The sequence below is a fragment of the Ambystoma mexicanum genome, chromosome 6q (assembly GCF_040938575.1).
Source record: "Ambystoma mexicanum isolate Mex_15411 chromosome 6q, UKY_AmexF1_1, whole genome shotgun sequence".
Classification (NCBI taxonomy): domain Eukaryota; kingdom Metazoa; phylum Chordata; class Amphibia; order Caudata; family Ambystomatidae; genus Ambystoma; species Ambystoma mexicanum.
In genome coordinates this window covers 754,807,091-754,825,874 of record NC_090937.1, presented here as the reverse complement: position 1 = coordinate 754,825,874, position 18,784 = coordinate 754,807,091, and positions in this window count along the sequence as shown.

Genomic DNA, 18,784 nt, shown 5'->3' with positions numbered 1-18,784 from the left:
ATCATAAAACCTTGAAAATAACACAAGAAAAGAGCATTTCTTAATATGTTTCTGGAAACGTATAAACGGTGCACATTTGTTAAATGTAAAAAAAAGGGTATTGAAATATTGCCTGCAGAGTGCAATCAAAGATAGATTTAACAGTCGGACAATGGACAAATGTCTGTGGGGCACCCTTGCTCTGCCTTTCTCCCCTCAAAGTCAGTCAGAGCTGCACAGGTCCTCCCACTGACGCCTTATCTTTTTAACATGTCTCAGAAGCAGATTATTTAAAATAGGAAGTGATTAGTGATAGGAAAAGGTTGTTTTTTCTTTAAATGCGCTTTTAATACACTATTTAAGTGTGGCTGTTGGGTGATTAGAATTGATGGGGGTACAGAAAAAGCTGTGTGAAACAATGACATTGTTATGAATTTCATTTCACTTTGTGTCTGTATGGGAGTTTTGTAAATTCTGATTAATTAGCATTCTGGAGCTTGAGGGTTCCAATCAGAATGGGGAAAATAAATCAAAAATCATTTTACCGCCACTTTTACCACTCCACAGGACTTGGAAAATTGCCACCTATGATTGTTACTTTATTGGTAAAAGCAAGCAGATTCCAAATTGTTAATTGTGTGAAATATTAATACTTTTCCAGACACATAGTACAAAAGTGAAGTGAAAAGGCTGTGTTGCCTATGTTTTGCTATTTACTTTTCCAGTACTTTGTGGAAACAATTAAAATTGCTTGTAGAGGCCCTGAAGTACAAACAGTTGCAGTCCCCTCTATGTAATTTAGGATTCAAAGCAAAATTTCCCCAATACTCTTTTTCATCAACCCGATTCTACAATGATGAAACAATGATGAACACATTGTCGGGTTGGTTTATCATGTGACTTGTGCATTTTTAAAACAATCTGTATAAAGGTGAGTATTATTAGTTGTTATTGTTTGTGACTCATTACAAACCTTTACAAAAAGTTATTAAAGTAAGAAAAAGAAACTAAATAAATGGAAAAAGAAAAGTAAAGAGAAAAATCGAATACAGGAACTTACAAATTAAACAGCATTTTCATTTTCATGGCTATAAATCATTGGTATAAAAGTATGCAATTCCTATAAATCACTTAAAGTGTCTTTTATATACAGAGTAACATGGTAAGCAGGGTATAAGTATAATTTCAAAATCTGTACAAAAATTGACTTTTGTGCAAAGACCCAGAATTGTAATATTGCCAGTATTTAAAACCAAACTTCAGTACATATTTGTACCAACTTTAGCTGGGCAGATGTGTAGTCAATTACCAACATTTCAGGCTATGATGACATTCTGGCTTTACCACTTAACCAAAGTGTGTAATCCTGGGAAAATCATTTCATCTCACTGTGTGCTTCCTGCCAAAATTAGGAGCCCCCAGAAGTGATCCAGTTTTCAGTATGGTTTAATAGATGGGCAGCACAGGAGTCAGGGGCAGCCAAGGGGACATACACACATCTTTCTTTGGAAAATACAAGGCCACATTTATTGAGCAAAATTGTGGCATTCAAAATAGCAAAGTAGACATGTCAAATAAGAAGTCATCTTGGACAAATGCATTTTATAAACAGTAATGAAACAGTATGTACTAGATAATGATGTATAGGGTTGACAGGGGAGCAGCAGCCCCTCCTCCCTGCCACATCCAAACGGGAGTGATGCCAGGAGGCCGGAAACCCTTCAACCTCCACTGTCTGCCTCCTGATCCCACCAAATATCCTGTTCCTTGTTTCAATATTTCTCGAGGAGTAGTGGGCTGTCTTTCACAACAAAATGGCTGGACTACAAGCACCTCCTACGTGGCCTTCAGGGAGTAGCGATAGTATTCAGGGAGGTATTATTGAGCATCATCCTCGATTCTCCCCAGCCAGGCCAAGAAGACATGGTGGGGGAAGGGTGGGGTAGCTGGGAGTGATTGTAAATGGGAATGGTGGTCAGGGGGAACTGTTGGAAGGTGACAGGGGGTGATATTGTCACACTTTTGCGCTGTACTGTTTATTATACCTCAATTATAGCAGTATGTTGAAAAAAGGTACAAAACATATTTCTTAAAGCATGAATACATGGGATTAATCTCTCAGACTCTTGTTAAGTGCCTCAGACTCTTGTTAAGGGCAGTATACAGCTTTCATTTATTTTATTTTTTGGCAAATCTTTTCTATATGGAGATACGGGAGCATATGGAAGATGAAGTGAGTAGCCAATGGAAGTTCAAAGTAGTGAGGAAGCTTATGGAAGGAAACAAAGGAGCAAATGGAAGAAGAGAGCAGAAGGCTGGGTAAGGGGTACTGGAGAGCCTGTCATTTTGGAAGGGATGAGCAGGTGGAAGGCGAGAGCAGGTTTCCCATATGAACAAATTGAGTGAACCTGGGCAAATCACCTCATGTCAGCAAAACCAGGTGAGGTGAACAGGCTGTTTCCAGTTAGAGTAATACCCCTAAACATAGAGCTCCAATAGTAGAAAAAGACAACTTCAAAAACATGCAACATTTGTTTCACTTATGACAGTGAATAACGACTCCCACCATAAGATCCACACCCATTCCCCACCTACCCGGGACCATCTGTCAGCCTTGCCCAATAATTAATTTGGCTTGAATCTGGCAGGGAGTGCAATCCCAACAAGCATCTTTATCAGACATTCAAGTAGTCTTGCGGGTAAATATGACAACTGATTACTCTTTCAATTTGTAATCGTTAGCTATTTATTCTGCAACAACCCATATGTCAAATTACACAATAAAAAATATGTTCATACAAAATATGGCTCTTTGAACTTTGAAAACAAACACATCCCTCAAAACAAACTTCATTCACAACTTCTTCATGCATTCATCACATTCACAAACGATAGAAAAAATGATATTTTGTTCATATCACAATAACAATGGCAATTAAAGCGTTTCTTGGTTTCACACTCGATTAATTTACAATGTGTCCATCTGTCAACATTCAGAGGATAGAAAAACTGTTTGTAGACATGTTTCGGTTGAGTTCTTAAGGTGGGCAATGACTTCCCTTTGTGTATTATGTTCAACCTTCTTCAGGACAAGAGACGATCGCCAAATCTGCGTGGTCTCATAGAAGAGTGGGGGTGTGTGAAGGGAAAAGAGGCCCAGGTCTCCTCTGAATTTTTCAGTGGCTGGCGTGTCGGTTCGGTGGAGTAAATCCCGGCGTGAGAGATCTCGAATAATGAGTTTCACGTCGTACGTCTCAGTAGGCGTAATGGGGCTCGCAAAATTGTCCGAGCTGTCGGTTCAATCAGATTGGTGTTTACCTCGGCTCTGTCCGTCAGTGTATCCGACAGCTCGGACAATTTTGCGAGCCCCATTACGCCTACTGAGACGTACGACGTGAAACTCATTATTCGAGATCTCTCACGCCGGGATTTACTCCACCGAACCGACACGCCAGCCACTGAAAAAATCAGAGGAGACCTAGGTTGGCGGGGCTGTAATTCCCCCTTCCTCCATGGCCCTTCCCCATTCCCATTTTTGCCCCATAGGGCTCAATGGGAATGGGGAAGGCGCTAAGTACGGTGCCGCAAATTGCGGCACTGTAATTAGCACCAAGGTCCCTTTGCGGGTCCCTACTTTAACAGCTGGTCTACACCAGCCGTTAAGGTCGGGTCCCGCAAAGGGACCTCGTAATTAGGCGCTAATCCTTTTACGGCGCCGTTAACCCATTAGCGCCTGGGTCGTAATGAGGCCCTATGTTTTCATAGAGAACTGTAACAAAAAACATAATTGGTGGAAGGTTTTGAATACATCTGAATCACTGACACTGCTCAGGGTAACTTTTCACATCAGTGTTATTTAGACCCTCTGTACCATTGCAAAACAGGTCCAGAGAAATGCAAATCAGCCAGGTGCTGCCACCAATGGGACCAGCTAAGCCCAAACTGCTAGGCCAGGTCCCCTCTGCACAAAAACACAAGAAACCCCAGACATGTTTTGGCCTTTTTGGGCCTCATCAGTGAAGTGCAGGTTGGTTCCCTATGGCGCAGCGAGCCAAGGACCCACGTCTGGGCATAACGTCTCTCAAACAGGGAGACAAACTATAACCTAAAAAGTAAAGTGATGGGTGGAAGGCTTTGAATAAAACTGAACTACTAGCACTGTTTTTTAGCCTGTCTGCAGCATTGCAAATTAGGTACAGGCCATATGCAAATCAGTCAGGTGCTGTCACCAATGGCAGCAGCCCAGCCCAAAAGGCTAGACGAGGCACCTTCTGCATGGAAACACAAGCAGCTCCAGACTCAGAGGCTGCCATATGTCTGGGAATGTGTGTGGTCTGATGCAGAAAGAATTTGACCCAGCAGTTCAACCTGGACTGCTCCTTTGGGGTGGTACCAAGCCAGGGTCTATCCCCTTTCTGGAATTGATTGGCAGGTGAAGAACGATGGTCAGGAGGGTTGCCCAGAGCAATTTCCAGAGATTTAAGATTAATTCTAAACTTTGTAGCCCTCACCTCTTTGTTTTTGTTTCATGGAGAACTGTGCCTGACGCACTGGAACAATCAACATGATGGCAATATACAAACCCAAAGTAGTGGTAAAATAGAGAGCAGGTTTTTATTTCATCAATAATCGCTTTATTCCTTATAAATCATGGAACTGCATCTCTAAACATGTGAAAAGTCCTAATGTGTCAGAAATGTTCTGTAAATTCCCTTACTTCATCTTCCCTTACCTCTCCTACCCTCAAAGAGTCGCTGCAATCACTGCCATCATCATCTCCCACCTAGACTATGCAAACTCCCTGTACCTGTGGGCCCCGCTTATCACCTCAGAAAGCTCCAAGTCCAAAACACTGCATCTAGACTCCTCCTGGCCCTCTGCCTGAGAGAGCACATCCCATCACCCTCTGTGTCCTCCACTGGCTCCCTGTTGGGCAAAGTGCAACCTTCACAGCCATGTGCATCACGGACTGTGCCCTACACAAAACAGGCCAAGAATACCTTCAACTGAACCTCGCCTGCTAACAAACCAACCAAATCCTGTGCTCAGTCACTGTGAATCCCCTTTCAAATCGAAAAGATTGAAGGGGGTCCTACTTCTCTGTCCAAGACCCCTCAATATGGAACTCAATTGCCCTTAGCATCCAATATATCGAGGCCCACTTTACCTTCCGTAGGGTCCGCAAGACCTGGCTTTTTCCCCTTGCCTCCCGACAAGCCCTTGCATCCTCTTCAGGTAAGTTAGCTTCCTTCCAAGTAAGCAAAGACACCTAAATTTAGAGAGACTGAGAGAAGTAACTCCAGCAGTCCACAGGACAGATTGTATGCCACATTTACGAAACCAAGAAACCAGCCAGAACTCTCAGGTATGTTTTACACTCCATGCTTATGGAAGCCAGCTGAAGGCAAGGTCGGCCACCCGCACACATCCACTATCATACATCATATTAAAACACATCACACAACATCTCTGCCACTAAAATGCAGCCATCCCCACAGAAATTCAGCTTAACGGGACTCATAATCAGTCTCCTGCACTTGCATACTCTCCAGACAACTGTGTGGTACCCATCCACATGCCAGTTCGATATGGGTAGCAAATAGGGGCTTGGCCACCCATATCCTCCTTCGTATCGGATAAAATGCACACACGCATTCTAAACTCAACTGACGCTTTTCTCATACCTTTGACTTCAGTCCCCCAAGGGCATTAACCTAAAGGGCTTTGAAACTATACTAAGGCGGACAGAGGCTTTATAAATGACAATTGCATTACATTACATTTTCATTTTTCAACAGCAAATGAAAACTTGGTTCATTAATTCAATAATATATGTTTAAAAGATAACTGTGACACCTTTATACATGCATTTCATAACCTATGTTGATTTGTATGTGTCATATTTTAAAATGGGCACTACATTAATGTGTAAATGTATGAGTAATCAATGGTTTTCCAAACATGGCTTTTCTGCTTTTTTTGCTGTTTCTCTTGCTGACTGGATCACAAGTTAAAACTCTGCTTTTGCCTTGCTTACATGTTTAATTAGCTTTTTCTGTAGGGTCAAATTCCACCTGAAGTGGAAAGATGTGTTGTCTGTTACCATGAACACATATTAGATAGCAGGTTATACAAAGGGCTATCTGGACTAAGACTTCCTATATCAAGCCCTCACCTTTGTGAATTCTTCTAAGGAGAAGATATTCTTATAAATACAGCTTAAAATACTGGTATAGGCTAAAATATGAGCTGCTAAGTATCAGGCATGTTCTATTGCTGAGCTTCAAAATTGAAATTATTGCACTTTATGGGTCACCTTTGGGCCTCCGTTCCCCATAAAATCAACCAGATGGTCAGCCTAATGGAAACCCAAACAAAGGAGACCCTTGTCCATGGATCCTTCTTAATTATTAGCAGTGGGCAGATCCTTTCCTTAATTTAAAAGCACATAATAATTTACATTTCAAATACAGAAAATGATTTTGCTCATAAATCTGTAATCATACCTCTAAGAAACAAGCAAAACATTGGGGGTCATTACGAATTTGGAGGTAGCCATGGTGCTATCAGCACCATGGCTGCCTCCAAAGTCGTGTCCGGGTTCTTTGAATGGGGACTTACCAGGTCATTCCAACCTTGCAACCTTGGAGGACCCGGTAAGCCCCCATTCAAGAAACCCTTCCCCATTTCCATTCGAGCCCCCATAGGGCTCAATGGGAATGGGGAGGGAGCTAATAACGGGCCCGTAAATTAGGGGCCCGTTATTAGCTCCATGGTCCCTTAGCGGCTGCCGCTAAGGATGGCTGGTTTTACCAGCCGGCCCTAGTGGGACCCGCTAAGGGATCTCGGAATGCGACGGTAAGGGGTTAACGGCACCGGCATCATTACCGGCGAAATTAACCCTTTACCGCCAGCCTCATAATGAGGCCCATTGTGTTATGACCCTGAGGGCCCCCTCTTTCATGTGGATCCCAAAACATTATATGTAGGATTATTAAACATTTATACAATTATAAATATTAATAACTATATGAAATATTATCATACATATTCATGCCACATGGTTCATGAGTGCCAGGGGATCTCAGAAATATATATTTAATTGATTTATGTGGCATGTTTATATGATGAAATATCAAAACAAAGTGAATTTGTATTCAAATGTGTCAGAGCAAGGAGACCCCACCTGCCTCTTTTGTTAAAAAGTATAGAAATGTTGGTCAACCAATAAGAAATGGGGTGGGGTGTATTCTATATGAGTGACTAACGATGAAGTAAGCCAATGTAAATATTTGACCAATTAAAAAGTGTGACATTAGCATGTGGATATGACCCATGGTAAAAGCAGAAACACAGAGGGACTAGGTATTTGACTCTGGAGTCAAATTCTACAGAGAAAGGATTCATGTTCTGAATGGATGAGGGCTGAACCTGGACATTATTTGGAGAATCGTCCCCTAACCATGAGGAGAATTGTACCTGTATTGGACTTGCTTTCCAACAGGGAGAAAGATGACCTTTTAGGTCGAAACAGAAGTCACCTGTTTGAGCTTCGATGTTTGAGCTTTTCTTTAAGATTAAACCAATTGATGCTCACTTTATGTGTGAGATTTTTAAACATCTAATGCATTTTCTAAGATACTTATATGACTATGAATCATGTATTTTTCGGTAGCTTGGTTGGAGTCGAGTACAGTAATGTGGGATCAGATACCACATAACTATGTTTTAGGAGCACAGTTTGATTGAGACCACCCAACGTTCAAGCTTTTGCAACATTTTCTTGTCCAGATGTTTTGTACTACTCTCTTTCCAACATAGTCAATGGTGAGGGATTATGGGAGACCTACAGGGCTTTAAGTGGGGTGAGAAGCTGAGAAGGTTCCAAACAAAGAACCGTGACCTGTGTACTGGGTTTGGCCTAAAGAGTGTTGTGCATGTCCTATTCGGGTTAGTGGAGAGGAGCAGGCGGCTTAACAAGTGTCACCTTCTCCAAACAACACATCAGAAGACCCTGCAAAATCAGAGGTGGTGCCAGGGGGGTCAGTCCCCTCTAGCTTCTCCCTGGTGCCATGTGCAACCCCTTGCATCCCGCATGGCTCGATCTCTGTCAGAGTAGCATGTCAACAAATGAGGTGCAGTGCTCCACTCGCAGGGTTGCTTGCAACCAGTTTCTCATTGCAGCGTGTGGTGGAAGAACTTGAATACCAAGTGGGCATGGAATTTCCAAGTCCTTCCTGGGCGCACCATCTCTGCGCAACTGAATTCTTCCCATTTTGGTGGCGTAATAGAAGAGGATAAGACCTAAGATATGTGTGTGTGTGTGTGTGTGTGTGTGTGTGTGTGTGTGTGTGTGTGTGTGTGTGTGTGTGTGTGTGTGTGTGTGTGTGTGTGTGTGTGTGTGTGTGTGTGTGTGTGTGTGTGTGTGTGTGTGTGTGTGTGTGTGTGTGTGTGTGTGTGTGTGTGTGTGTGTGTGTGTGTGTGTGTGTGTGTGTGTGTGTGTGTGTGTGTGTGTGTGTGTGTGTGTGTGTGTGTGTGTGTGTGTGTGTGTGTGTGTGTGTGTGTGTGTGTGTGTGTGTGTGTGTGTGTGTGTGTGTGTGTGTGTGTGTGTGTGTGTGTGTGTGTGTGTGTGTGTGTGTGTGTGTGTGTGACACCAGAAGAAGGAGTCGGACACACAGACATTATTTGGGCCTTTATTGAAATAATAACAAAATACCTAACTCGGCTTATCGCTAAGGGAATGATCCTACATAACCAAACTAAATAAGGGTGCTTGTCGGTCGTCAACATTCGAAATCAAATATCCACAGTCCAAAATATATTTCTACTGGACCCCACCACTAGAAATTATAACTAAAGATGGCAGTAATATATATATCTTCTGGAACTTTCCCTTTCAGCTGGGTTTCCTGAGCTTTGTTTCAGGTTTATTCCAATTGTAACCAGTTCTGGAAGTTCAAACAACTCAAGAGCGTATATTTATCCAGGTTTACACATTCTCTTTCATGCGTTTTTCCAGCTTGTGGTACATATCATAGGTCTGATATCCCTGAATTTGTGAGACCTATCAATATGCTCAATGTTATTCTGACAGCCTTCCTGTATGTGATCTCTTACACCCCTTCATTTTATTTTGATTCCTTATTTGTCTCAGTCTCTGTTTGGGTTCAGTGTACCCTTGATAAAGGTGTGGCACCAAAACTCCTGGGACCTCCCCCTAGGTTTCTCCTTACTTTCTCTGGGAGTGGTCCATGTGCTTAATTCAGAATGTTTCTTAAAATACTGTTCGTTATAGATTCCAGTATTCATAAGTTGCAGTACCACTACTCCTGGGACCTCACCCCGGTTGTGCCCTTGCTTTGCCCAGGATTGGTACTCAAGCTTCAGAGGGTTTCTCAAAGACTCTTAATAATAGATTCCAACATGCATAAGGTGTAGTACCATCACTCCTGGGACCTCTCCCCCGGTTTGCCTGGTCTTTCACAGGGTTTAGTACTTGATGTTAACTCAGAGGGGCTCTCAAAGTCTCTACTTGGCAACATTCATGGTGCTTCACAATATATAGGTTTGTGCTTTCTCCATGACCTACAGCCAATATTGCAGTTCCTTTCATGTAATACATGTAGGGGGTAATTCCGAGTTTGGAGGTAGCCATGGTGCTATTAGCACAATGGCTGCATCCAAAATCAGTCCGGGTCTGGGTTCCTTGAATGGGAACTTACCGGGTCATTCCAACCTAGGAGGACCCGGTAAGTGCCCATTCAAAAAACCAATCCCCATTCCCATTTGAGACCCCATAGGATCAATGGGAATGGGCAGGGAGTTAATAACGGGGCCGGTAATAACGGGCCCGTTATTTGCTCCCTGGTCCCTTAGCGGTTCCCGCTAAGGGCGGCTGGTAAAAGCAGCCGCCCTTAGAGGGACCCGCTAAGGAACCTCGTAATAGGGCGGTAGGGGGTTAACGACACCGGCATCCTTACCGGTGCCGTTGACCCCCTACCGCCAGGGTCGGAATGACCCCCATAGTCTCTGTGGACTCCCCCTCTCCTTATCCACCCTGATACCTCCACTTGACATGGGTGGATTCATGAGGCTTGCCATCGGGATGGATTTGCCTCCTCTACTCGCTGTCTCTGCTTTCTAAGCTCCAGTCCAAAGTTGCTCTCAGCATCTCGTTTTGTCTGCATGCTTAGCGTAGGTCAGCCGATGAAATTTTTTGTTCCTCCAATTCCTTCTGGCTTCATCATTGTTGATCAGGCTCTGGAAACACCATGGCTTTCCCATGGTCCTTCTCAGCCGTTCTCTCCCTCGCAGGTTCCATCAGGTTCCACGACTCTATGCAGCTCCTTACTGCTCCCCCCTCCAAGATGTGACTATGTAAGAGGTCTTCCCCTGGATATGGCTCTCTATCTTTCTTCTTGATTGGTTTGCCGCTGTTACATAGAAGTCCCTGTTCAAAGGGGCCTTCGATTTTTCTTCAGGTGCCGTATTTGATCCAGCATTACCTGAAGCCAATGTAGAGGATGGCACATGACTTGATATTACAGGCAATCCCATATCAGTAGATAGTGTTGCTTGCATAGGGAGTTCCATGTGGGAATGAGAGTACTTGTCCCTTAGAGGGGAGTCACTCCCAGTGAGGTTCCACTTGCTCAGACCCCTGGGGGGGGGTTTCTAAGCTGGTACACCTCCCTAGGCTGAAAAGGCATGGCTCACACCTGGGGAGAAGGGACACATACTGTTGAGTCATCACAGATTTTGTGTTTTTTGTGTATGCATGTGTTGGGATGCACGTACAGCATCCATGCCAGGCAAAAAGGTTCAGGTTGAAAAAAACCTATTAGACTGCAATATTGTGGGAGCAGAGTGAAGTTTGTGCTGTGGACAGCACATACATTGTTTTAGTTAGGTCTGATACATATTAGGCACTCGCATATAGCAACACAAAAAGAGCAACACATGTATTAATGTTGCGGTGACCGAGGTCTATATAGGGCAGTATTATAGGCCTAATGTTTAGTTGATGTGTTGTAGTGACGTAGGATAGCGTGATGGGCGGGAAAGTTAGAAATAAACGGTAGATGGAGTCAGCAAGGTTGTGTGGGAGAAGCGAGGTAGGTGTGTTAACTTAGCAGATAGTGCTGTAATATTGGATATTAAGGCCCAGTACACAATGAACAGAAGAGAACAAAGGCTTTGTGTGGAGCTGCGGTTCTGGTAGTTCAACTCCAAAAACAAATCCCCTATTCTGTTCCCCAGGCGAGAAGCCAAGGTCAGAGGCACCAATGGTGCGCTGATAAACACTAATTGTATCCAGGTGCAGGGCCTGAACATGGTGGGAACGGAATGTTAGTTGGTAGAAGAGCAGGAAGGGATGCACCCTTTGTAGGACAGATTCATGAGAATAGGGCACGAGTGTCTGAGATGCCAATGAGCCAGGTGAAGATTGTGAACACTACTGGCCCACCCTGGGGCAGTACCCCATATGAATTACACTTAGACACACAATTTAAGCAACTTATCATCGCAATTCAGACTTGAGAGCGGTGCCCTGGTCACATCATTCCTTGGCACCTGGAGTTGGGAAGAGATAAGTGGTGAGTCATGTCTAGAACGTCTTGTGATTCGGTAAAGGAGGAGCAGAGGTGATGCCAATACATTTTGCACAAAGTCAGGGGTGAAGCTTGTGTGCACCGTTGGCGTCTGGGTTAATGAGCAAGCCTACCATCTCATGTAAAGCAGGGTGGCTTTGCCAAGTTATTTTGATCACATCTGCAACAGGAGGGTGCACATCATGTGATGGTCCAAATGTACAACCCCTATTGATAGGAACCCACCCAATCATACTCATAGGCTTAACATTGATGATGTAGAGGACCATGTGTCTAGGGATAGTGTAGATGTGGCCAATCGGTCAAGGGACTATAGGGAGGATTAGCATGTTCTATAGGTGGTGGCCAATGAGGGTGGTGGGATTATGCTATGCTCATTGTTATGCATATTATTATTACTTTGCGAAACTCCCGCTATATAAGTTGTAACCCTTTGAGATGAAACAAGCTCCATGTCAGTTTGGTTCTACGGGACCATCTGAGGCCGTATTGAATGTAATAAGCCTTGGATTTCCCTTGCAAAGAGGTGCAATGATTTTTTTGCCTTTTGGATTGTTTTATCTTCCGGTTTTTGGGCTACCATCGTTTCACATGCTTGCTTGTGTGTTTTAGTGCAATGCATTGTGTGCGTGTGTGTGTGAAACTAGTTGAGTGAGTCTGTAGCTGTGCATAGATATGTTAGAATCAGTCTCAGAGTGTATCTCTGTATGAGTGCATGTGTGTGCATTAGTAAGTTGTGCCAGCAGCTTGGACCAAGCGATTTGTTGTGACAATGTCTGGCAGACATAGGTTGTAGCCGCAGCTTCCTTCATGGTTTGACATTAATGGTCACTTTAAATCACATTCATAAAGGAAGCTGCTGCAACATCCTATCTATAGCAGTAAGTACGCCAGTAATACTGGCATAGATAGTTCATGCCAGCAGCTTCATGTATGTGATTTATAGTTGATGGTCACTTTAATTGACATGCATGAAGCTGCTGCCACAACCTATTTGTGCAATTAATGGTCACATTTGCTCACATGCATGAAGCTGCAGCCACAACCTATCTATGCAAGTAATGGTGACTTTTAATCACATGCATGAAGTTGATGCCACCACCTCACTATGCCGGTACTGCTTAATGGCACATATAGGGTATAGCAGCAGCTTCATGCATGTGATTAAAATTGTCCATTACTGGCATAGATAGGCTGTGGATGCAGTCCTATGCAAGCAATTTCTACTGACCAGTACTGGCATAAATAGGTTATGGAAGCAGCCTCATGAAAATGGTATAAAGTGCTGCTATGAAGTGTATTGTTCGTGACATGACATTTTTTCCATGAGTTACCCTAAATTGTTAACCTCATTTCTGTCACAATCTGTGCTGCAAAATGCATAATTACATGCACATTATTTTAGAAAATGTTCTTGCAAAGTTCCCTTTATTAAGCTGTGCTCCCTTGCTATGCTCTGTCTCTAGCGCTAATTTGAGGAAAAACTCAGGCCCCTTCACTCAAAATATTCACCCGGCATATGAATCATGAAATTTAATAGGTATTTTATGTGTTGCCCCTAGAGAAACAATTGTAAATTGTATGACCCTATTAGATGTTTCACAAACATTTTGCTTCAAAGTGCATCATTTCAGCACATTTTAAAAAAAAAAAATGTCTTTGGAGAAAACCCTCCAAACCCCCCTTCATTTTTTTGGACTCGCTCACTACTCTCGGCCATTCCTTCTGATTTGAGAAAATATTTAGGTCCCTCCGCTCTAGATATTCTCCAGGTATGATTGCCCATGAAAAATGACATTTAACATGTATTTGTTTGCCTAGAGAAGCCATTGCCAATTGTATTGCACTTTATGCTGTTTTTCCCGTAAATTGTGCTGCAAAATCCATAATTTCAGCACATATATTTTAAAAATGTTTCTCGAGGTGCAACACCCCCCGAGCCCATCTTAATTCTTTTGGGCTACGCTCAGTCGCTCGTGCTAATTTGAGGAAATATTTTGAACCCTCCACTGAAAATATTCACCATCCGGTGAGGGTTTACCCATGAATGATTTAGAATCTTGGTGGCCCTTCAAAAGCTATCCACCTGCCTGGCACCAAAAGCTGCCTCTGCCATTGCTGCAAATATGTATTTTGTGACACTCAGCATGGTCACAAGTGGTCCTGTTTGCATCCAGTCTAGGTGTTGTAAATTCCTGTCTCTCTGGCTTTGTTTTAAAAAAAAGCAAAATAGCCATCTTTAAGTACATCACTGACTCACTCAGAATATAAATACTTTAATTCATTCTGTAAGTAGATCACCTATAAGAAGGGAGGCAAACAGCACCAATGTAGGTTACTGGCTGCTTTGCATGACATCGAAGATGATTTTGGGAACATATGAATGACCACAAATCTGTGAATTTGACAAATATTTCTGTGATAGTGATTCAAGCATGCAATCATTCTGAGCACACACTGCACACTGTTGTTTATTTCATTTGTCATAACACTCACTCTAATGGTAAAATATTTGCAAACCATGAACCATGTATACTCCCTTTCACAGCCTCAGCCGTTAGTTGTGAGGCTTAGGGTGTCCTGCACCTGCGACCCCTGTGATCTCCCTTGCTACCCCTTTGGTTTCCCTTAGTACCTCTGAAAATAATATATATATATAACACGCTCGCGGTAGCGGGCGTGTAGTTATGGTTAAGTTGCTAAACTCATAGGAAGAGCACTTGTACGGCAGCTTATAACTTCGCTCCCCCTGGACGAATCCTCACCAAACTTTGCAGAAAAAGTATATGGGAAACTCTGAATTTCTTCGCCAAGTTGGGTGCGGTTTTGTGAGGGGGGACTTAAAGGGGGTCCCACATTTTTTTTCCCCATAGACTGAAGGGGGAAAATCTTTGCGCATGGCTACAGGTCGATTGGCTGTACGGAATTTCACCAAATTTGTGCCAGGAGCGGGGGATTGGGCCAGAAATCGTGTTTTTTTGTGTTCTGTGGAAATTGGACCAGTACATTTGTTACAAAACACTGAAATGTACATCTCAAAAAATTAGTGATCTCTGGGTCTGCTCCGTGGACCCATTTCCCTGTTCGCTCCGCGGACAGAAGTGTCATTGGATCACGGTACAGAGTGTTTTCAGAGAAGTTTGGACGCGGCCGGTGGTTGGCTGGAGGGAAGCATGCTGTGCATCAACATTATTTGGGAAAGCCACCATGGTGTATCGGAGGACAGTGCGGCGCGGCAGGGTCTGCAAAATGTACCGTACGCATTGTGTTGGTGCCCATAAAGGAAATAATGACTGGGGGAGTGAGAAGTGGTTTATATGTGACATATGTAGGCTAGTATTTTCTGTGGTAATTGGAGGCAGCTGTCGTAACGGTCCCTTAGCTTCTGCTGCGACCTGTTTGTGGCAAACTCTTTTCGTGATGAGTGGTGGCAGGTCATTTGAAGATGGAGAGTGAATTGCACATGACATAGGTTGGGTGGGAGCACAGGTGGTGGTGCGCAGCGGATGGAATGCGGTAGTTGGCCACATGGAGGCATGCATGGGTGAATGAAGGTGCAGTGGATCTGTGGAAGGATTACACTATTGGGTGCATGGCCGAAGCCGATAGCCCGTAGCCTGTAGGGCATGCACTGAGGAGTGTAGAGCTGCAACATAAACACCGCAGGAAGGCATGTTTCAGTCTGCATTCGGTACAGGGTGGTGCTTGCATAGTGCGTTATGTGCCGATTGGTTGCATTAGAGTTAGTGCTGCAAACTGAATGTGGGTAGGTTGGCAGTGACAGAGTACTTTGTGAATGGGAGTGGGTACGCCTATAGTATGTGAGTGAAAGTGTATAGGGGTGCAGGAGAGAGTGTTTTCTTTCCACATTGTGTTACCTGTTGCAGTTTGTTGCTGCATAGCTACATGGTGGTGCGCAGGTTGGGTAGGACTGCTGGTGGCAGTGGTGTGTATGTCGATGGTCGTAGTTGGTGACATGGTGGAATGCATGGCAGCATTACGTTGCTGTAGGTGTGTTCAAGGCATATGCTGTGTGCAGAATTGTTGAAGTAGGCCGAATGCTGTGAAAATGTTGTGGTTAGTGACATAATACTTTGTGAATGGCTGTGGGTAGAGATGGTGGAGGATGTGGTATGTGTGCATTCTGGTAAGTGCAACCTGTGTTCGTGATTGGGTGTTTTTTGGTGTGGGGGAGTTGGGGGTGAAGTGCTGCTACCTATGTGTGGCACTTTTGTGCAAAATGGTAGCTGCTCACATGGCCATTATGTTAAATGTTGCCATTTGTTGCTATGTAGCGCCATGGCAGTGTACATGTTGGATAGGAATGTTGGTGGCAGTGGTGTCCATGTGGATTGTCGCAGATGCTGCTATGGAGACATGCATGGTGGCATTACATTGCTGTGAGTGTGTTCAAGGTCTAGACTATTGGATGCATGTGCATGAGTTAGAGGGCAGTGACATGTAAGGAATGGGTGTGGAGCCCATTTAAGCCGCTATAGCCCACTTTTGCAAATAGATTGTGGGTAGGTTGGCAGTGGCACAATACTTTCTGAATGGTAGTGGGTACGCCCATAGTATGTGATTCTAAATGCACAGGGATGCAGGAGAGAGTGTCTTGTTTGTACATTATGGTAACTGTTACAATTTCTTACTGCATACCTCCATGGCAGTGCTCTGTGGTTGGAGATGCTGCAGTGAAAAGTCATGTTGTGTGGTCACTCGGTACAATGCTTGTATACTGTCACTGTTGTAAAGGAGGTCCCAAATACAGCCTGCACTCCAACCATCCGTTTTGAGTACCAGGAACGTTCACAACGAAATATATGACGTATGATGAGCAAATAAACCAGCAGAGAGCCATAGTGGGGCTCTGTCCAGTACCTATCAGAAGAACAGCGCCTATTGAAGTACCGATACCAAGGAAACAATGAACAGTAAGATATCCTATCCCATAACAACACACTAGATGCCTACAAAAAATCCACGCATGAATACAAGAAACGTATTATTAATGCAAAAGCCACACACTACAATAAAAGAATTATAAACGCTAAATCCAATGTTGGTGAACTGTTTAAAATCTTAACTGATTTTCAGGACCAGCCTCCACCTTCTACTAACATAACTAAAGATTCCAAATGGTGCCAAGACATCCACAACACTTTCCTTTTCAAAAATTGATTCTCATAAAGACAAAATCAATAAAGCCCCTAGCAATGTAGCACAACCACTACCCACAAAAAATGTCAAACTCCTCAACAACAAGGAAGATCAAATACCCCAATTCTCCTTTTCCCACTATTCTGAAGTGGAAGTGTACAAGGTCATACAAGATCTTAAAGCTACCTCCTGCCCTGGTGACGACTGTCCCACGAACATCTTTAAAGAATCGACCGACTTGCTAGTACCCTGGATCACCAAGTTGATAAACTTATCTTTTGATGAAGGTGTGGTACCAGACGTGCTCAAATCCGCCTGGATAACACCCTTGCTGAAAAAAGAAAATCTAGACCCCACAAACAAGGACAATTATAGGCCAATAACCAACATGCCTTTTATACTAAAGATACTGGATAAATTGGCCTACAAACAACTACAGGCTCATGTTGAAGAACACAAGATCCTTGGCACTCGGCAGTCAGGATGTAGGGCTCGGCACGGACTGAAACAGCCATGCTCGACCTTAAGTCCACCCTGGAGGGCATTGCTGACAAGAATCAAGCCACATTATTGATGCTTCTAGACCTCTCCACAGCCTTTGATCTTGTAGATCACAGCTTACTAGTGACAAGGCTCAGAGAGGTCGCAAATTGTTCCCCGATGGCATCTAATTGGATTGCCTCCTTCTTGGGCCCTCGCATGGTTAGGGTTTGTGTAGCCACAGGAAGAAGAATGCGCACCCCACTGACACCCCGAGACAGAGCTAGGAGTGATGCCCAGTCGACAGGAGAGATTCTAGGGTCTGAAATGCAAAATTACTTGAATTGCATGACATTTTGCCTTACTGTAATTTCAGGCCAGCTGCAGCGACGACAAAAAGGGTACAGGGCAGCACGGAACACAGAAAGAGATACTACTGCAGACAAAGCTGAAGGACTACGTCTTCCATCCATCTTCCCTGGAGATACCATCCTGGTAAAGAATCATATGAGGAAAAAGGTGGGACGAGCCAAGGTTTAACGGTCCCTTTACAGTGGAAGACTGCACTCCCTCTGCAGTAAAGCTACAAGGAAGAAGAGCTTGGATCTTTTTGGGTGACATAAAGCCATACATCGGAGAAGGCCCCCTGCCTGCACCCCACCGAGGAGACTACAGACGACGGGTAAGAACAACAGCACGTGCAGACGAGATCCATGGCGAGGAAGAAGGACGCATGACCAGTAGGAAAATAAAGACAAATATCTTTTGTGCAATAGTTGTGGCTTCATTTTGCACATTCCTCTGAGCAAAAAAGGGGATAAGGACATAAAAAATTGACACTTTGTGCATCCTTGTTGCAGGGTGAAGAAGAAAATTGCATTTATAAGCCACAACATAGTCTGTTAACTTTGAACTTTGGACTGAGGCACACTGAAGCCTTGACTAGAAAAGAATATGCCAAATTTTGATCGAGAACACATAAATTGGAAGAAAATACAGTATCCAGATTCCTTCAACATAGAGACCTTGTTCGGAATCACTTATGGTGTCCCACAGTGGCGACATCACCAAAGATGTGGTGACATATTTTGATCTAGTGCTAAGAACACACCTGTCACTGCTGGGGAGGCTCACCAGCATCACTGACTTTCTTCAAGATCCGAAAACAAAAAGACTATAAGGAGGCTGCTTACTGTAATTGCCGAACAGTTCCTCCTACTTTCTGAATACAGAGAGGCAAAACCAAATATCCCAAGCGGAGGATGAAGTGAATAGGCTTATCCACGTACTGTTGTTTCGCCTAATTGAAGACTGTCCAGATCTTGTCGGAAGGACAACAGATGTATTGACATTCCTTCGAGATCCAGCAAATACAGAATGTCTGAGCATAATCCTAAATGGTATTGTGATCCAAGTTGCTCTTCACGCACAATGAAATTGCCAAAACTATTCACAGTGAGTGAGAGCGAACAGCCCCAAACTGCAGCAAAGACAGGACAAATATCCTTGTCGCTAGAAGACAGCAGGTTGGTGAGTAATGTCTTCTTTCGCCT